The sequence below is a fragment of the Dermochelys coriacea genome, chromosome 1 (genome assembly GCF_009764565.3).
Source record: "Dermochelys coriacea isolate rDerCor1 chromosome 1, rDerCor1.pri.v4, whole genome shotgun sequence".
NCBI classification, from domain to species: Eukaryota; Metazoa; Chordata; order Testudines; family Dermochelyidae; genus Dermochelys; species Dermochelys coriacea.
Window position 1 is genome coordinate 51,849,669 of NC_050068.2, and position 21,206 is coordinate 51,870,874.

Below are 21,206 nucleotides of genomic sequence, written 5' to 3' on the forward strand. Positions count from 1 at the left end.
AGTAATGCATATTGGAAAACACAATTTCAACTATACATACAAAATGATGCGGTCTAAATTAGCTGTTTCTACAATAAGTCCAAGATCTCTTTCTTGAGTGGTTAGTTCCTGAAAACATCCATTCCACATGTAGCAGCAGTCAAAAAAAGCAAACGTTAGGAACCATTAGTTGTATGCAGTGTTGTAGTGGTGTCAGTCCCAGGATATTAGAGAGAAAAGATGAGCGAGTTAATATCATAAGAGTTCTATGTAGCGCAAAAGCTTATCTCTCTCACCAACAGAGGTTGGTCCAATAAAAGATATTAACTCAACTACCTTGTCTCTCTAGGAACCATTAGGAAAGGGAGTACTTGTGGCACCTTAGAGACTAACAAATTTATTAGAGCATAAGCTTTCGTGAGCTACAGCTCACTTCATCGGATGCATTTGGTGGAAAAAACCAAATGCATCCGATGAAGTGAGCTGTAGCTCACGAAAGCTTATGCTCTAATAAATTTGTTAGTCTCTAAGGTGCCTCAAGTACTCCTTTTCTTTTTGCGAATACAGACTAACACGGCTGCTACTCTGAAACCTGTCATTAGGAAAGGGATAGATGATAAGTCAGTAATCATAATGCCACTGTAAAAATCAGTGGTACCTCCACATCTTGAATACTGCATGCAGTTCTGGTCACCCCACATAGGTGTTGGAACTAGGAGTGCTGGGGATGCAGGAGCTTGAAGTGGTTCCCATCATATACAGGATTTATAGTTTGGTTCAATGGCTCTCAGCAGCCCCACTATACAAATTGTTCCAGCACCCTGTCACCCTATCTCAAAAAAGCTAATATTAGAAATGGAAAAGGTACAGAGAAAGGCAACAAAAATTATTATGGGTACGGAAGAGTTTCTGTATTAGGAGAGATTAAAAAGTGTTTAACTGTTCAGCTTGGAAAAGAGACAACTAAAGGGAGGGAAATAATAGAGGTCTATAAAATCATGAATGATGTGGAGAAAAAAAAAAGTGTTATTTACCTCTTCACATAACTCAAGAACTAGAGGTCACCCAATGAAATGAAGAGGCAGCAGGTTTAAAACAAAAAGTATTTCTTCACACAATGCACAGTCAACCTGTTACCAGGGAATGTTGTGAAGGCCAAAACTATAACTGGGTTCAGAAAAGAATTAGATAAGTTCATGGAGCATAGGTCTATCAGTGGGTATTAGTCAAGATGGTCAGGGATGCAACCCCATGCTCTGGATATCCCTAAGCCTTTGACTGCCAGATGATGGGTCTTTAGACAACAGGGGATGGATTACTTGATAATTGCCCTGTTCTGTTCATTCCCTTTGAAGCATCTGGCATTGTCTACTGTCAGAAGACAGGATACTGGGCTAGATAGACCTTTGATCTGACCCATTAGTCAGATATCCAGACTCGACTCTATATGCAGCTATTGAGTTTGGGCTGCTCCAAATTCCAGCCTCATGAGAGAAAGCAAAAACCTGAACAAGGATTAATGGTCTCAAGTTGCAGTATGGGAGATCTAGGTTGGATATTAGGAAAAACTTTTTCACTAGGAGGACGGGGAAGCACTGGAATGTGTTACCTAGGGAGGAATCTCCTTTCTTTGAGGTTTTTAAGGTCAGGCTTGACAAAGCCCTGGCTGGGATGATTTAGTTGGGGATTGGTCCTGCTTGGAGCAGGGGGTTGGCCTAGATGACCTCCTGAGGTCCCTTCCAACCCTGATATTCTATGAATGGGAAGGAGCACTGATGATGACTAGTGGATCAGGCCCTACTACAGGAATGGGGAACCTAGAGAGCCAATGACTAAATCCTGCTGTATCAGTACGGTTGTAAGTACCTGCTGTAGGCTGATGGGGAAAATGGGTCACCTTTCTTATCTGAGGGGTGTCCCCAGGCGTTAATGTATGTAAACAACTGTTCTTGATAACGTAATGTAATTTTACAATTAGCAGATCTGAAAGCATACGTGGAATACAAACTCACATACGCAAGAATATTGTTCTGAGATTTTTTTTCCATTTTGAACAAGGTTTTAAATAAACACATTAATCTCTTCCAGTCAAATTAAATAATTCAACAGTGACCTCAGCATGAGTCTGAACACTATTGTTGTTAGTGGGAGAGAAGCCAAGGGTAGATGTATAAAAGCAAAAGCAGTGCTCTGCAGACCATGTGATGAGGTCTAAGATAAGGCTATATTGTACGATTTCCTTTCATGCCCCTTCCTTTCTCTCTTAAAACAAGAATAAATATATATATATATATATATATATATAAACCATCATGCAAAGTACAAATGGTATTAAATGCTGCTTTTAGATATACATACCCCATACTGCTATTGACTAATATTATCATCAGAACATCCTACCTCAGTGCTATTAGATTACAGAATACTGCAGGCTGCTCGGCAGACTAAACCATTTGTTCCTGCGCCTGGATGTTCCATTAGGAAATACTTAGGCAGCCTCTCTGCTATAGTACTGTAAAGACAGAAATATGGTAATTCACAACTTAATTTAATTTAGACAATCTTTTAGGACCACATTTGTTTCAGACCTAAGCATCTTGTATCGAGCAACTTATACTGGCAGTGGGTGCCAGGTTAAAGTTCTAAAATGCTTTAAGCAATGCTTGAGTCTGACATGTTTCCAGCGTTGATAGTCTGACATGTTTTCCTATGCGGATGACCTGAGTCCATGGGAAAAGCGTGTCTCAACTCTGATCATCAAACTCTATAGTTTTACGAAGTCACGAGCTTTGCCATTTGAGATCCAGTGTTGCCACCAGTCCTGGTCTTACTGTCTTTGAATTTCAAGCTTTATGGTGATAGCACATGCAACACTTGTGTGAATACCTTGCATCATTCAGTCAATAGTTACTTCTCGGGCATACCTCACTTTCCACAGAGCTCAGGGTGGAAGGGTAAGACAGCATGAAGCCATATTACTTTTCCACAGACTCCTTCTGTGATAGGAAGGCCCTTTAAGAGGGATGCAAAGGCTGTTGCAGGCTACAGAATACCCTGGCAGTGTGGCTCTATTGAAGCCATACTGCTTGGGAGCCTGACACTAAGAGGAGAGGACTGCAAAGGACAGAGAGCCATCACACACTTGCTGTTTTATGACCTGAACCAACTCCCAATGAAATCAGTGAAAAAGCATCTAGTAATGTAATGGAAGCTGCATCAGTTTCTCCAGTAGCAGCACACAGCCCTGGCATGGTAGAGCCCTGTAGTCAGGAATGAATCTTGGGAGTCTCAGACTCTGGGACAATTCAAGTAGAGCCCACCAAAGAAATGGTGCAGCCAGTGGAACTTACTCCTGCACAGAGGATTAGCACAAGGCTTTTGCATCACTTATGACCCATTTAAATCCAATTTTGAGGAGTTTAGTGGTGCATAGCCCTTGTGCTGACCTTCTACACAGGGGTGGACTTCACCCAGCAGGTATAATCTGCTCTTGTTGAAGTCAATGGGAAAAGTTCCATTGGCCTTATTGGAAACAGGACGTGGCTACAAGCTACTGTGTAGAGAGCAAATCCAGTTTTGCCTTATGCTGTGTACATACATATCTACAGTAAGAACTGCACCCAACTGCACATCCATCCAGGACACAGTGTACAATGGTCTTGCTCTCACCCACCCGACTGACTCACAAGCAGCATGGGTACCAGTCTAGAAAAAGACTGCTGTCATCAGTCTCGGTGTCACTGAAACCGCTAAATATGTGCCCAAAGAAGATATTCTCAGAGGGCTGTCTAGACATACACTGAGCAGTGGTTTGGGATCACATATTCCTAGACACTGGGAAACAGTGAATCTATAAGACAGCAACTAAACCTCTACAAGAATCAAAGGGAAAAGAAACCATCTGCAGAGAAAATGTCTCCAATATAAAGGACTGTGTGTTTAAAGCGATGATACTATATGTACATTTCTTACATACTACTGTTACAGCTAACACCTCAGATTACTGTAACCAAAAGAGATCATAGGGAAAGAGTGTTTTTTCCCCCCAGCGTTTTTCTAAATGTGTGCATTTGACACCACTTTGTGTATATTCTGTTTCATTGCAGTCAGTTCCCCCTGTTCTTTGTGCAGGTCTTTCATACAGCAGCAAAGGACAAAAAAACCCCAATTTTTAAAATATGAAAATGTGGTAAAGTCACATACATTTGGGTCTAAAATTAGTACAATGCTTTATCATAATTAGCTCTTATACAGTGTTTTTCATCAGTAGATCTCAAAGAAAGCAGGAAATCAGTATCATTAGCTCCATTGTACAGATGGAAAATTGAGGCAGAGAGGTGAACTGAGATCAGTGGAAGAAGTGGGAACAGAATCCAGGTCCCAGAGTGTGAGTCCTGTGCTGTATCCACTAGGCTACACTAACTCCCATAACAAGGTACAGTTGAGAGGCATGGAAATAAAGCTGAGGGGGTGAGTAAGACAGAAAAACCATTTTGAAAGGAAAGAAAGGGAAACTAGGCAAGCAGACAGGACAGGAGGAAAAAAGCTGAAGGGAAGGAAAATATAAGAGGTAAGATGGAAGAATCTTATTGCAGCTTCAGATTAAACAAAGATGAAAAGAGGTCTGCAGCTGAAGAGAATTCAGTGACCCACACATTAAGTTTATTTTTAAGTGGCCTGTATTTTGAAGCCTGTGAATTTCAATTTCAGACTATCTACACAGTTGAACACTAGGCCCCATCCTCCTTTGTCATTTACAATTTCTAAACCCTGCCTAACATGTCTGAACACAGATACCCTTTAATCTAGCTTTAACTTGTTTATACTAACTATGACTTGAGAGAAGGATTTTTGATGATAATAATTCTAAATCTTGTCTTTTTGTCACATGTACATGCAAATACTAGCAAAGCAGCTGGCGTGAAATCCTCACCCTACTGAAAGCAATGCGGGTTCTGCTACTGAATTCAATACAGTGAGGATTTTACCCCAGAAATTTTACCTGTAAAGAATTCTCTCTCACTCACTCACCTTTGAATGACATGTAGTATGATGAGAGAGATCTTCACTCCTTTCTCCCTGAGCACTGCAATCAGTCCTGGATCTCTTACCCATGACTCTCAAACAGCTGTATGGTACTGCTAGTGACTCCCCATGCCTGATGGAAAGGGAGTCAGCCACTTCTTTAGCGCCAGACCTCTTAGCTTGGGCCTTCTTAGGGTACATCTATACTGCAATAAAAGACCCGCAGCATGGCTATGGCTGGCCTAAGTCAGCTGACTCGGGCTTGCGGGGTTTGGGCCCTGGGGCTAAAAACTGCAATGGATATGTTTGAGCTTGGGCTGGAGCGCAAGCTCTGAAAAATGCATGAAAGGGGTGGGTCTCAGAACCTGGGCTCCAACCTGAGCCTGAACAATAGAGTTGTGGGGTTTTTATTGCAACATAAACATTCATACCTTTTAGGGGCTGGTGTCTGCGACTGAGGAGGGGACAGGTTCTCTCAATCTAGCAAAGAATCCAGATAATAAGGCTAACTTAACTTTCTTACACAGCTCCTTTCACCATGGAAACTTAAAGGGGGTGAGAGTCTCAGGGCAGCTTCAGGCTGAAGCAGCAGAGAGCTCTTGAGCCAGTACGGAGGCACCCAGCATTCATGAAGACATCTCTGTGCTTCCAATGACATCTGTGTAGGAGTCACACCACCCATAGAGGCTTCCGGACTCAACCCTCTATTATGTCCACTGGGGTCAAATCTCCTCTCTCTGCACAAAGACTCTGGAGGAATTCTGGGCCTTTCAGATTTCTTTACATGGCATTCTGCCAAATCCTGTCATTATTTAAAGTCTTTCCATCCACTTTCCATCTAGGACCAGCCGTCGGGAAGAAAGTCTACCCACTGCCCCAGGAGACAAAAGACCCTGAGAAGACACCAGAGTAAGAGTCGCCTGACTGTAAATCCGAGAGCCAGAGCCCAGTGGCGACGGAGCAGTGACGGTGCAGCGCCAGCCAGAACCAGTAGGAAGTAGCCCTGAGAAACAAGAGGTTGGCCCAGTTGCGCTGCCGGGATGTGAGGCAGCAACCACCCGTTTCCCTGTCGTGCGATTAGCCTGACCAGATGGCAAGTGTGAAAAATCAAGACGGGGGTTGGGGGTAATAGGAGCCTATATAAGGAAAAGCCCCAGATATCAGGACTGTCCCTATAAAATCCCGCCGAGGGTTACAGTCACCCGAAGCGGAATTGCCCACTCCTGCCCGGGGCCCTGGGCTTGGACCTGGTAGAGCAGGTCCCCTTAGCCTCTGACCCCAGTCCTGTATGCGGGGCTGGACGCACACTAACTTTTAGGCTAGAAGGCTGAAGTCAGACTGTTGCTGTTTTCCCCCATCAGGAGGCTAAGGGCCATAGACTGTTTAAGTGCATAGCCCACGCCTAGAAGGCCCGGCCCGTAGACTTCTGTTCACTCTGGCCAGGAAAACAGGACTACTGGCTCACTGGGGTGTGCTGAACCCTCCTTCTGGAGACCTGAACTGCTATTCAGCCAACTTCCTTGGTCACAGGTCAGATCTGGTAGGCGTGCTCACTTCCCGATGCCATCAGAAGGAGTGCCCTTCACCCCAAGAGGGAAGAACACTACAAGGTGGTGGTGAACTCAGGCAACATCCCACCCCTGAGTCAAGGGGATGAGCCAAAGGCTAACCAGAGATCACCCCACAGAAGGGGGACAGAAAGAGATCCCACCTTGGTGGATCTAGAAAAGCTGATAAAGTGACTCGCGGAAAGCCAGCAGCTCCTTCAGCAGCTGGGCAGTCAGCAGCAACAAGAGAGTTGGGGGCCCAGAACCAGGAGCAACAGCAAAGCCTGCAGCTGCTCACTACCCTACTAACACCACCAGTTGCCCCTAACCCTGGTGGAGAAGCAACTCAGACCGGTCCTGCCATACCTGGATGCTTGGCTAAGATGGGCCCCAACAACAATCTGGAGGCCTTTCTTGTCATGTTTGAGTGGGCCACCTCAGGAGCCAACTGGCCCCCTGAGCAGTGGGCCACCCTTTTGGCTCCATACCTAATGGGCCCAGCCCAAGCTGTGTACCACGGACTCCTGGTGACCGATGCCCAAGACTATGGGTGCCTGAAAAGTGATGCCCTTGACATCACGCCCAAGACGTATCAGTGACGACTGTGGGGAAAAACACACCTACCCGGGGCCAGGCTGAGGATGGTTGCAAAACTCCTCAAGGATGCATGCTGGCAGCAGTTACAATCTGAGGGCTTGTCTACACTTACCGGATGATCGATGCTATTCACGTAACTCAAATTGCATTGCTTAGTTCGACTTTTCCCTTTGGTGTAGACAAGGCGTGACTGGCATACCAGGGCCAAGGTCACCGAACAGGTGTGCTGGAACAATTTATGCACATTCTCCCGGCACAAGAAAGCATATGGATCCTTCGCCACCGGCCAGTGACCCTGAATGAGACAGTCACGCTCATGGAGAAATTTTTGGCCATGAGATCCTCGTCAACCCCAGAGTTCATGCTTCCACTCTGATGACTTCGCTACCAAGAGAAGAGAGGACCCAAAGCCAGTGAACAGCCCCAGGCCTGGCCCAAAATGCCACGACAGACAGGATTTCACCAACCCCCAATGATCACCCAGAACATCTAGGGCAGGGGTCTCAAACTCAAATGACCACGAGGGCCACATGAGGACTAGTACATTGGCCCGAGGGCCGCATCAGTGACACCCTACCCCCGGCTGCACCAGCCTCGTCCCCACTCCACCCCTTCCATGAGGCACCACCCCTGCTCCGCCTCTTCCCACTCCTTCCCTGCCCCCATTCCAACCCCTTTCCCAAAATCCCCACCCCAACTCTGCCCCCTCCCTGCCCCCAGTGCAAGAGGGGTGCAGGGTGTGGCGGGGGCTCAGGCAGGGAGTTGAGGTGCAGAAGGTGTGCAGGGTGTGGCAGGGGGTTCAGGGCAGGGAGTTAGGTGTGGGGTGCAGGAGGGGTAAGGGGGGCAGCAGGAGTGAGGGGTCCGGGGTGTGGCAGGGGGCTCAGGGCAGGGGGTTGGGGTGCAAGAAGGGTGCGGGATGTGGCGGGGGCTCAGGCAAGGGTTCAGTGCGCGGGTGCACAAGGCAGGCTCCCTGCCTGCCTGCTCTGCCCCCGCGCCACTCCGGGAAGCGGCTGGAACCTGGGGGGGGGGGCAGGGCAGAGGGCTCTGTGTGTTGCCCTGGCCGCTCCTCCAGGTACCTCCTCCGAAGCTCCCATTGGCTGCGGTTCCCCGTTCCTGCGCGCCGAGCCGGAGCTGCTTTAGATAAACGCTGGTGGGGGGGTCACAGGGAGCTGGCGGGCTGCAGAAAATAACCCTGCAGGCCGCATGCAGCCCGCATGTTTGAGACCCCTGATCTAGGGGAACCGCCATGCTCTCAGACATAGTGGGGAAATCTCAAACCCCGGGCGAGCAGACCAGCTCAACAAAACCCAAGGACAGGCCCAGGTGCCCTGAAATCAGCCCGTGTTTCACCTGTGGCCATTTCAGCCACCTCCGCAGGAACATCCAATGATGCGCTGTAACTTCGAACAGGGCTATAACTTCCCTCAAGTCCATAAACAACCCTCCGACAAGCTGAGGATCCTGGTGGAGGTTAGTGGGGTGCAGGTCTCCGCACTCAGACTTGGAGTCTGGGCAGACCCTCGTCTGCCAAGACCTCATTAGGACCCCCAGGCCCACGAGAAGGGATCATCTGCCTCTAGTGCATTCACGGGGATGTGAAGCCCTACCCCACTGCTCAAGTCACTAGGATGGTAACCAGTGAAACTAGGACCATGACAGGCTCTGGCCTTGAAGCTGGCATATCCAGTCATCCTCGGCTGCGGCTGGGGGTGATTCATGGAGGTCCCATGTACTGCAAATCCCAAATCCAATCATCCAGAGTTGGTGTTTGAGGGAGACCTCCTTGAAGGGATGAGGGAGATGCTCGGGAATGTCAAGATAGCGAGCTCGACACTGCTGACAAGGGGAAAAACCCCGTGCAACCCTGTGATGAAGAGTTGCCGAATTTGGGGGCAGGCTTCAGCCAAGATCAACAGGAAGATCCTCATGCTTAGTTGAGCGTATGAGCAGTTAGCATAGATTCATAGATATTAAGGTCAGAAGGGACCATTATGATCATCTATTCTGACCTCCTGCACAACACAGGCCACAGAATCTCACCCACCCACTCCTGCGATAAACCTCTCACCTACGTCTGAGCTATTGAAGTCCTCAAATCATGGTTTAAAGACTTCAAGAAGCAGAGAATCCCACAGCAAGTGACCCGTGCCCCATGCTACAAAGGAAGGCGAAAAACCTCCAGGGCCTCTGCCAATCTGACCTGGAGGAAAATTCCTTCCCGACCCCAAATATGGCGGTCAGCTGAATCCTGAGCACATGGGCAAGATTCACCAGCCCGATACCCAGGAAAGAATTCTCTGTAGTAACTCAGATTCCACCCCATCTAACATCCCATCACAGGCTATTGGGCCTATTTACCATGAATATTTAAAGATTAATTAATTGCCAAAATCATATTATCCCATCATACCATCTCCTCAATAAACTTATCGAGTTTAATCTTAAAGCCAGAAAGGAGAGTCACGGAACCCTGCCAGGCAGCACTCCAATTTGAGTTAATGGGCGATGCCTATACCACATTGACCGCAACCCCCAGATGCAAGAAATCCGGAATCAGCTGGTGGTGCCCCAGTGCCACCAACGAGCCATTCTGCAACTTGACCATGACGTCCACGCTATGCAATGCTTGGCCACGAGTAGGGTACTACCAAATTCATGGCTGTGAAAAATACATCACCGTGAGATCTGGTCTTTTGTGTACTTTTACCTATACTATAGGGTGGAAGTATACAAAAGTAAAACAGTGTTTCTCAAACTGGGGATCCCGACCCAAAAGGGACTGCAAAGCTATTGTAGGGGGGTTGCAGTATTGTCACCCCCAACTCCGCACTGCCTTCGGAGCTGGGGCATCCTGACAGCTGCTCTCCGGCCACCCAGCTCTGAAGGCAGCGCAGAAGCAAAGGCGACAACACTGCAACACCCTCTTGGGTCAGGACCTGCAGCTTGAGAAATGCTCACTTAAGGGCTATATTTTGCTGTTTTTAAATACATATTTATCCTTTGTTACAACACAATGAAAATTAAGATTTAAATATTTGAAACCATTACATTCAAGATTTTTAAAATTCATGAATTTGGTAGGGCCGGAGGTATGCTGCCGAAGTTTCCCCCAAAAGTCCTCCAACATTGGGACCAATTCATCCCACCCCTACTACTGGCCATCTGGAAGGTCCCACAATCATCAATGCAGGTCCCCCCCTTTGAACTGTTGTATGCCTGGCAGCCATAGTGGGAGAGCTGGGAACAGGAACTGTCCCCATCACAGGGCCTCCTGCAATGTCTTGCAGCCACGAGAGCAGCTGGTGAGAGTAGTGGGTCTTAGCAAGAGAAATATCTCCCCAGCACGCAGAAGGCCCAAGAGCAGACCTACAAGGGAGCCCAGGAGAGAACCTTCCAGCCCGGTGAGAGGGTCATCCTCCTGCTACCCTCAGATGAATCAAAACTGTTAACTTCACAGGGCCCTTGCCACCAGGCTATCTGCCGGGTGGGGCCGGTCACCTATGAGATCTGGCAACCAGACAGGAAAGAGAAACATCAAGTCTACGATATAAATCTCCTGAAGCCATGGCAGAATCGAGAGGGGCTGCTGTCCCAAAGTCAGACTTAAGACCTCTGGCCCCCATCCTGAATGACACAGAGAGCCACAGATTAATCCACCTCCTTCCAGCAGCAGCTTGGTGGATGGAAAAATTCTTCCATTGTCTTAGCATTGTCTACATGGGGACTTAGGCCAGCTTAACAACCCAACTGACAGAGTTAAACTGATCTAGTTTTCTAGTGTAGACCAGGCCTTTGGTGCATAGCTGGGGCTTAATTCTCCAGCTGAACCTCACATGTTGATTTCAATCGATGATCTAGACCTTTACCAGAATAAAGAACAAGGGCCCAATCATGCAGTCCTTGCTCAGGCAAAACTTCCATTTGAAGCCAATGAGGAGTTTTGTTTGATTAAGGACTGTTGGGAGGGGCCTCCTGAGACAATGAAAGAGGAAGCTTAACCAATTATTGCTATTATTTATTAGTGTCTAGACTCCCCAAATGATAGCAGGACCCCTTGGTGAATGGCACTAATAGATACGCACAATAAGAGAAAGTCTCTTCCCTAAAGAGTTTACAACCTAAAATAAACATGAAAAAGACTGGGAGAAAGGAAATATTATCCCCATTTTACAGGCAGGAAGAGTCCCGAATTCCTTGCATACCAAGCATTCCCATCTAAATTGTAGCAATGTCCAACATTGTTTCTAAAAACAAAACGGTTGGAAAAATTAGAAAAATAGAGTTAATGATTTTTAAAATAAATACTGGCCCTTCTCAAATGAAGTGCACATCCAAATGCCATAATGACAAACACAGGAAGAAGGGGACTGCAGAAGTATTTCAGTGTCAGGGCTGAGCTAGAATGTGTTTCCATAGTAATCAGATCCTGTAATCCTTGTGATCAATTACTGGGATTCCTGGAGATTCTCCCACACAACCATTTTAGGAAAAGGAATAGCTCGGAATTAGATGTTCAACATATTGTAATGGAGATGTATGTAAAGAGCTGTTACCTAACCTGTACTTAATGCGGACTTTTCATTTGGAGGATATTTTATGTGGAAAATTTAGTATCTCAGGTCCCAAGAACACAATGTACTATTTAATCTATACTGTGCCATACAAACAAAGGTACTAGATGAAGCAAATATTAGATCTTCATAGGTGTAAAATTTTCCAGCTTATTACAGAAGAGATTTTGGGCCCAATTCAGTGAGGTTCTACTGGATGCTGAGAGCCTTCAATTTTCCCTGAAATCAGGGGAAACCAAAGGTGTTTGAAATCCTTCAGCATCTGACTATTAATGTTATGTTAACACTGTTGTCATGCGTTTTACAAAGACATATCTTGGTGTAGCTGAATGCAAAACAAATACAGATGAGTTTCTAAATAAAAATTCCAGAAGAGAGAACTTTCAGAAGTGATTCCAATCTGATTGACAGCAGGTACAAATAAAGTAGCCATAATTCCATCATGCTCCATTTTCTCCTAAGCACACAAAGTTTAAAGTGGGTATAAAGACGCACAGAGTTTTTTCTTCTTTTCAGTTTTTTTATATATATATATTTATGTACAGAAGAGATTTCAACTTCCCATATTAGCAGTTTTCCACTGAATCACATTAGTGTTGCTCAAGTCATATCACATTCAAATATGTTTTTCCTAAATGGCTTTCACTGTGTATTACTATGGAAAACGATAATGTAATAAGACTGTCATACAAGCTTGCCTGCTTGAGCATCCACAGTACTCTGCACTAATTAGTGCTCTATAGCATGGAATCCCATGATACCCTTTGGGGCATCTACAATCTCCTCATGCTGGGGAATTAGATCGAAATATGCCAGTGACAAGGGGGAGTGTTGAGCGCAGGTAGGCAGTGGAGTTATTTGCCTCTGTAAAACAGGACCAATGGCAAGGGCTCCATCACCGAAGAGACCAAGTGACAGCAGCCCAGAGGCTGCTGAAGGTGGACTGGGCATTTTCCACTTAGTTCCTGCATACACAGCTGGATAAGCTCAGGCTTTATATGGGATTTGAGTATTTCACTATAACATGGCTAAGGACCAACAGAGCTGGGTATCCATCCATCCAGGTACATATAAGCCCCCATCAGTGGCACAACTGCGCTTCCTAATTACTTCAATTGGAGTTGTGGGATGCTCGCTCCCTCTAAAAATCAGGGTGTTTTTATAAGAGACAATGTGTGGCATTAGGTGCTTAAATTTAAACACCTGAAGTGTGAAAGTGTTGGCCAATGTCTTAGTTTCTATTTCAGGCAGCTTTACACCATTTTAAGGATTTCACACTTAAGAAAAACAACCTAGAAAATTAAATGCAAAAAAAACCCAACAACAACAACAAAAACAAAATAAAGAACAAAACCAAAAAACAATTCAACTTTGTTGAATGCTGGTGACTTCCTAGCACAATCATTTGCAGTTAAAAGTATTATTTACACACTACAGTACAGTTAGCAAACACTCCATTGCAGAAGTGTAAACCAAATCACATAACAGCTGCATACCTCAAACTGCTTACAGAATAGAAGCATAACCAAGTACAATGAAATAGAGAACAAACAACAGAGTACCAGCTAATGGTGACGGACCTACTCCTGCGGCCAGTGAAACCTGGGAATTGGGCCGGGGGGGGGGGGGGGAAGGAGGCCTACACTGAACAAACATCCTGATTTGTTTTTAAATGGACCACAGCTCTGGAGCTTATGGGACACTCCCATATGAGATTTGAAAGTATGAAGCTTAAAATTGAATGTGAAAGAAAGAAGGAAAGCTGGTGTATAGCGATTCCAGAGGGTGTATTTATGCGGAGAAATGACTGACGCATAGAGGAAAAAGAACATGATTTTGGCAGTGGTGTTTCTGATGGGGAGCAGAGCTGGAGAGCTTGAGGCTGCAGTATCAAAGATGGAAAGTTGCCACAGTATGGACTAATGCTGTGGCAGCAGTGAAAGAAAGGAAGGGAGGAATTTGAAAAGTACAGTCAAGAAAAAAAAAAAAAAAAAAAAAAGAAGAGAGAAGATTTGGCGAAGGATGTGAGGAAATAGAGAGAAGCCAAAGTTGTCACCAAGAGTTTGGATGAGAGGAGGATAGTGAAGTTATTGACAATGACAGAGAAAGTGGGGAAAGATACAGAAATTGCATTCCTGCTCTAAGAACAGTGAGGATACACAAAGGTGTTCCTAATCAATGGGGGGTGGGGGAGAGTATAGGGTGAATTTTGCAACCCTAACCTTAAAGTCAACCACCAGAATGATGGGGATTAGCTCTGTGAAGATGTGTTGCATTTGAAAGTAGTTTTGGAAAGAAAAAGCCATAGAAATTTTCTACATCTGTGCACCATCCCAAAAATATATCTGCCTGGAGGAGTTACATCTTTGCCTTATTTGCTGCAAGCCTGATTCTGAACTAAAGAAACAGTCTATATCTTGTTTGTATAAGGTGTTGCAACAATTCTTGCAGAAATCTTTAATGGTCAAAGCCACATCTGTCTAAAGCCACATGCATCTGCAACACAAATCTGGTATTTTATCTTAATTCTAATTCAAATGCATTTATTAGAATGGATTTTAGTAGTCTTGGTTCCAATCCTACAACCCTTCGGTACTGCTCTCGGGTAGAGGTTGCAAAATTTTCAGTTAACTAAAAATAAACAATAGATTTCCCACTGCATTCTCTGGAGCAGTCCCAGATTCTTTATTATAAGCACCTTTTCATAAATATTAATCTTATTATTTGAACATGATGCAAAAAAACTGCCAATGAAAATGAGTTAAGTTATTTTTTTTTTGAATGGTCATTTTATGAAACTGAATTCTGTTTCTAATTTTTTCTTATGTCAAATGCTCTCAGACAGTACTAAACCAGCATAAAACTCTCATATTGTCACTTGTTTATTATTTTGTGCTGCTAATGTACAAATAAACATTCATATTATTGTTTATACCAACCAGCAGCAGGAAATCAGACAGTAAGGATCAACCACCAATTGCAGACATGGTTTTTTTTGGTATTTTGTTTTTACTTAAAATATTTACCATGCTTTCTTCCCCCTCCCCCCCTTATTTCCAAAGAATATTCGGAGCAAATAGAATCTATACAAATGCTCATTAGTAATGTTACATTATATTATTTGCAATGAACAAATTACTAAAAAGCACATTTTCTTCTTCTTGGCCAGCTTTAGTCTATTAACTTCATTTAAAACAGAAGGCACAGTCCAACTGATCCTGGAATTGCAGCTAGCCACTGTCATTAGTAATACTCTACTTAGTGCTCTGGTTAGAGATCACTAATAATTAACAGCTATCATCCTCTGAATTAAACAAGGGGAAAATAAAACTTTATCAAGATGGATTAGGCTGGCCACTAGAATTACAACAGTTTAGTATTCAAGAGAGAGGATTGTGGGACACACTATCTCCCTAACTGATAACAGCAGATAGTTAAGATGAAGAAAGTTTGTAAAGAAAAGAAGGGGGGCGGGAGAATTAACTATCCAATGTTTTGTGACATATTTTATTGTGTATCTAGTCTTATTCCAGGGGTTTAGCTCCAATTAAGTTCCCACTGAACTCAATGTGAGTGCTACCACTGATTTCCAATGGGAGCAGCATCCAGACCTTCATGATATTTGATTCCTCAAAACATATTTCTATCCTCAACATATGTTTTGGGCATAAATGTATATGTCTCTTGGGTTTGGACAAATGTGTTAAAATAAGATACTTACCTACCTCAAAAGCACATTGTGAAAATGAGTGTTGTAAGGCACTGGGGATGTACGCCGTTGTATTTTATTTCAGTTTATACATATACAAAAAAGTGTCTATCCCAGACTCTGGGTGCTTTTAATAATTTTACAACCTTAATTACCACAGTGAGTGGTAATAAAATACACTAGATCCATATTTTAGTCATTTTTGCAAAACTGCTGGTGTTTCTAAATGCCAGGAATAAAGTGAAGAAGAAAACGTTTACCTCTCCCTCTCCTAGAAAAGCCAGACAGAGATGAAAATCTGAAAACACTGTAGACCTCAGTAAATATATAGCTCGCTCTCTCTCTCTCTCTCTCTGCAAAGTTTTTGGTAAGTGAAATTTGTTGAGAGAGACTTATTTGAACTGCTATAACAAAGGAAATGTAAAAATTACTTCCCAGTTTTAAAAGTGAATAGGAAACGAACACAAACCAACCAACAAACGTTAGTGCAGATCAGCAATAGCGTTGGTACCTATCAAATCTAAAAAAAGGGAGCTGTCTGGCTGAATAAAAGGATGAAGTTTGAGTGATGACAGTTGTCCAAGCCATTGCTGTGAGGATTCATTGCTCAGAGACGAATTTTACAGTACTTCCTTTAGATTACACCGCAGAAGATAATGTGCTCCTAACTTCTATAAGCACGTTCTTACATGCATCTCATTTAGAGAGTACTGACTCTGTCTTATCTGCACTGTCCTTCCTGCACAACCCCAAATCTGAACACAGTCTAAGAACTTGTACCTTATTTCCTACTTCTATGAGTTTAAGGAAAAACTCATTCATTGAGAGGTTGATTATTTTTTGTCAACAATTTATGTTTTCCTTATATCTATTTAGAATAAACATTATATATGTATTCTTCATTTTTATTCACATTAATGAGAATCCTTTAAAGCAAGTACAATTGGTAACAGTTCATATACATTTAGACTGAAAGTACAAATATCTGGAAGTCACCCCACTATATTATATAACAATTTAGAAACTGAACCAACTATAAATTTCCTCCATTTGCAGTTGTCCAGGCTTGTTTTTAAAAGAATAAACCAGGCGACTTCCCATAGCTGAGACAATTGTTTTGGAAATCCTGCTCACTAGTAGTAATTGCTTGTCCAAAAGACACTGATCTGGTTCAGATTGGTATGCTAGTGACCCAAATGTGCTAACAAAACCTGACAAATACTGATAAAAGAAAAGGAGTACTTGTGGCACCTTAGAGACTAACAAATTTATTAGAGCATAAGCTTTCGTGAGCTACAGCTCACTCCGATGAAGCGAGCTGTAGCTCACGAAAGCTTATGCTCTAATAAATTTGTTAGTCTCTAAGGTGCCACAAGTCCTCCTTTTCTTTTTGCGAATACAGACTAACAGGGCTGCTACTCTGAAACCTGACAAATACTGATGTTTCATTGGCAGGTATTTCCAGTAGCAAGATTTCTAGACTACAAAATGAAATAGGAAGGGAAAAGCGTTTCAAAACGTGCCATGTGGGGTTGTTGTTTTTTTCCGCTAAATTAGAAGGAAAGAAATCGTAATAGCGGGAAGAGGTGTCAGCGTTTAGCCATCCATAGAAGCGTTTTTCCTTGTGCTCCTCCTTTCGATCACAATACTGGCGTCAGTTTGTCTCCTGTATCTGTTTTCCCCCTCCCTTCCTCTTGCAAATATCTGGCATAGGAACCAGCTAGCAAAGCGGGGGGGGGGGGGAATCAAATATTTTAGCAGCGGGAAACAATCCGCGTAGCAGCCTGAAACCACTTGAGAAGCCCATTCTTACCTTGGTTTGGAAAGGCCTGCAAGGGAAGTACAATACAGAGCGATCAAATGGAAGAGATCCACGCCGCCACCCCTCCCGCCCGGCAGAGGCCGTTTCTTTCATTGCCTCCACTGGACTGTAATTCTGAAGCCCTGGATGGAGGTGCGTTTTCGTCTGGGTCAGCACGGGGAAGCGTGCCCCGGGTCAGCGCCGCGCCCCAGCTAGCGACGCCCGCGCAGAAGCGGGAGCCTCCGCCCCAGGCGCCCGCCCCCCGCCGCCGCTGCTCCCTCTCGGGACTGGCGGGCGGGCGGCGCGTTCCCGCTTGTGCGCGCGGACAAGGGGACCCTGACAAAGGTCCGGCCCCGGCCCCGGCCCTCCTGCCAGGCAAACGCGCCCGTCTCCCAAGGCGCGGGGCGGGCACGTGCCGCAGGCTCCCGCCGGGCGAGAAGTTTGCGGAGCCGCGGGAGGTTGGCAGGCAGCCTCCCAGGGGCTGAGCCGGCCGAGGGGCTCGGCGGGGCAGCTCCGCGCCGCGTCTCCGGCTCGCTGGGGAGGCTCTTACCTGCCGTCCGCGTGCCTCTCTGCGGCTCCCTCAGCCGCTCGCTGCCGCGGCAGGGGCAGGGGCCAGCGGCAGCGGCAGTCCCGGCCGGCGTCAGTCAGGCTGGAGCCGCCGAGCCCGAGCCTGCCTTAGTGCGCTGAGCTGGAGCGCGGCCAGGCACCGCGTCTGCCTCGGTGCCGCCCCTGGGCGCTGCCCACGCCCACCCCAGCCGCGCGGGGGGGTCAGGGCCGCGCCGAACCCCTGCTGCCCCTGGGGGAGGGGGGCCCTGCTCCGCTCCGCTCCCGCCACCTGCAAGGCGGGCTCCTCGCGCGCGCGGGGGGGGGGGGTGTTTGGTATTCAGTGAGGGGAACCCAGCCTGCTAGGCGCTGCACAAACAGGCACCTCTGCCCCTGCCCCCAGCGTGCTAGGCGCTGCACAAACAGGCACCTCTGCCCCTGCCCCCAGCGTGCTAGGCGCTGCACAAACAGGCACCTCTGCCCCTGCCCCCAGCGTGCTAGGCGCTGCACAAACAGGCACCTCTGCCCCAGCCCCCAGCGTGCTAGGCGCTGCACAAACAGGCACCTCTGCCCCTGCCCCCAGCGTGCTAGGCGCTGCACAAACAGGCACCTCTGCCCCAGCCCCCAGCGTGCTAGGCGCTGCACAAACAGGCACCTCTGCCCCAGCCCCCAGCGTGCTAGGCGCTGCACAAACAGGCAAGTCTGCCCCAGACCTGAGCGTGCTAGGGGCTGTACAAACCCTAAACAAAAAGGCTGCTGGGGCCCCCTTCACTATTGTGTTTCACTCTCTTAGAGGGGCTAGGGCTTAACTTGGGTGCTTGGAGAATCCAGATGGCTAGTGTGCTTCAGCCCCCAGCATCCATGGCGGTTGGAAATGCAGGGCAGTTAGCTGTAGACGGTAACCAGTGGGTGTCCCCCTTGCATCCCTCTACCCAAAGCAGGATTGTTCCCTGTACAGGGTTTACCTACTCACTCACCTGTTGCAAGCAATGGCATGTCCCGTGTGACTCTCGTTCCCACCTAAGGATGTGGCGCTGCCAGGTAATCCTTAATGCTGAGGGTACGTTTGTAATGAGTTTATTACTAATGCATCCAACTGACAGCCGTGTTTGTCTGTACGTTGCAACAGAATGTGTTATAACAGTGTTTATAAAAGGTGTTAAACCGTTTCATCTTTACCCTGCAGTAGACAATGTTCTAGTGCTCTATATCCTGCACTAATATATAATGGGACAAATCACTGCTGGGGTGACAGCAGTGTGTTGGAAGGCGAGAGAGGTTCTGAAGGGCCCCGTTAGCACAGCCATTTAGGAGTCTAAAGTGCAAGGGGTGGGGGCCAGCTAACATAGACAGCAATACTGCTCCTCTTCACCCCAGGACCCCTGGAGGCATTATGCTTAATATAGGCATAAGACTTTTCTTCTCCACAGCTGGAGCACTGGAGATCCTACCTCTACTCCTGTGTGCATGAGGCTCTCAGGGCCTTCCTTTTGCCCTTTTAATTCAAAATATGTTGTAAATAACATCAAACCACATTTGTAAGGGAGTTTTGGATTGTTACATCAATTTAAGAGATTAAATTGTCTAGAGGATCATAATTTGTAAACAGTTAATATTAGCAGATATTTTACCTATCTGTAATACTTAGGGTGAGCAGATGTCCAGATTTTATAGGGACAGTCCCGATATTTGGGGCTTTGTCTTATATAGGCGCCTATTACACCCTACCTCCTGCCCCAATTTTTCACACTTGCTATCTGGTCACCCTAGTAATACTAGATATTAGCTATTAAATATTTAAATAATCATTTGCACCCTGTGTAACAGCTTGCAACAAAGCATATTATAGAAGCAGTGATACATAGAGTTAAAGAGAAATGACAGCCACCAGCGATCTCTAGGGCTACAGCCACTGGCAATTGAAGTCCCTAGAAATAACTGGTACTTGTGAATTTAGGGCTCTGTGTCTGTCATGGAGGTCGCAGAAGTCACAGATTCTGTGACTTCTGCAGCAGTCAGTGTGGTTGACCCCAGGGGCCAGCTGCTCAGGTGGCCTGGGGACAGCCATGCCGGTTGCTGCTGGAGTAGCTCCGCAGCCAACTGCTCGGGCGGCGCAGCTGGCCCTGGGGACCGCCCAAGCCGCAGCTGGTGTGGGGAACTGTCCCCACCTGAGGAGCTGGCCCCTTGGGTGGCAGGAGCAGCAGTGTGTTGGCGGGCCGGGGGCGGCAGGAGAAGAGGTGTGTGGGCGGCCCAGGGGCGGCCCCTTCCCCCCTGCCAGCAGTTGTCCCCTGCTTCTCCCGCCCTTCTACCCAGAGCAGCACCCCTCCCCCCAACCCCCAGCTAAGATTTAGTCAGGGGTGTTAGTACAAGTCATGGACAGGTCACGGGATGTGAATTTTTGTTTATTGCTCATGACTTTTACTAAAAATACCCATGACTAAATCGTAGGCTCACTGATAGTACATAACAAGCACTGGCTAAATCTAGAGCTATAGTTGCACTGAGGGGTTCCAGTTGAATTGAATTAGGGCCCAAACCTCTGAAACCTGTCTGCAAGGATGATTAAAGATGCTGCCAAATGTTGGTCAGTTAATTCCACCCTGCCAACTTTTTCATTACAAACTGTCTCCATGGTAAAACATAGCAGCTAAGCTAGGTGGTTCGGGTAGGCATTAGAACACCCCCCACCACACACACACACACAAACACACATACACAAATGTGTTTGCAGTGGGGATTGGGGGATAATAATACAACTATCCAATTCTTGGACCGCTTCAGCTTCCCTGCCTGGTCCTACACATCTCAAGGCTTCTGCCATTTCCCTACTATTGCTGTCTTCCATCACCTACTTAGAGGCTTCTTGGTAGATGAGTGGTCGAACAGATGCATTATTCAAAAATCTATTATAAACATTTATAAAGTGGCTATCACCATAGTATCTAGGTGCTACATCCATAATACTGTTTATCTGTAAGATTTATATACTTGAAACATTACATCGCAGATGTAAAGAAAAGGTGCACAACACGCTGCAGTGTTCTATAGCTGCAGGGTTGTTTACTTTAAGTTAAATTGATATAAGCCAGTTGTAAACAAATTAACGTGCCCACACAAGCCTGGCACAGATTTAACTAAACTGATTTAAAAACGGATTTAGTGAAATGGTGAAGCTAACTAGTGCACCAATTGTATCTTCCTTCCATGGTCCACTCCTGGAGTGCACAGTCAGGTGAGAGGCCTCCAGCTGTCATCTATCTCAGGGCAGGGACCCATGTCCTACTCCCTTCTAACTGGAGGATTTAAGGCTGCACAATCCCCTGCCCTTGCACTGTGATATCCCCAGCAAGCCAGTCTGCCTAAACACCAGCACCTGGGCTGTGCTTTCTCTCCAAGCACAATGAGCAATGCGTGCCAGCTGCTACAAGTTACCA

The 21,206-nt window shown here is 46.2% G+C and overlaps 1 protein-coding gene across 8 annotated transcripts in view; it reads right to left on the minus strand.

Moving 5' to 3' along the window:
• SMAD9 (SMAD family member 9) overlaps positions 1 to 17,972 on the minus strand; it is a 72,818-nt gene extending 54,846 nt beyond the window's left edge. For 2 of the 8 annotated variants that reach the window (XR_006277676.1, XM_038411719.2), the window contains exon 1: positions 17,242 to 17,529. The gene's annotated coding sequence lies outside the window, so the exon portion shown is untranslated. Of the gene's footprint in view, positions 1 to 2,379; positions 2,492 to 17,241; positions 17,533 to 17,779 lie in introns of those variants that run through there. The other 6 variants (XM_038411711.2, XM_038411742.2, XM_038411728.2 and 3 more) reach the window with 5 other exon arrangements.
• Between the last annotated feature and the right edge of the window lie 3,234 nt (positions 17,973 to 21,206).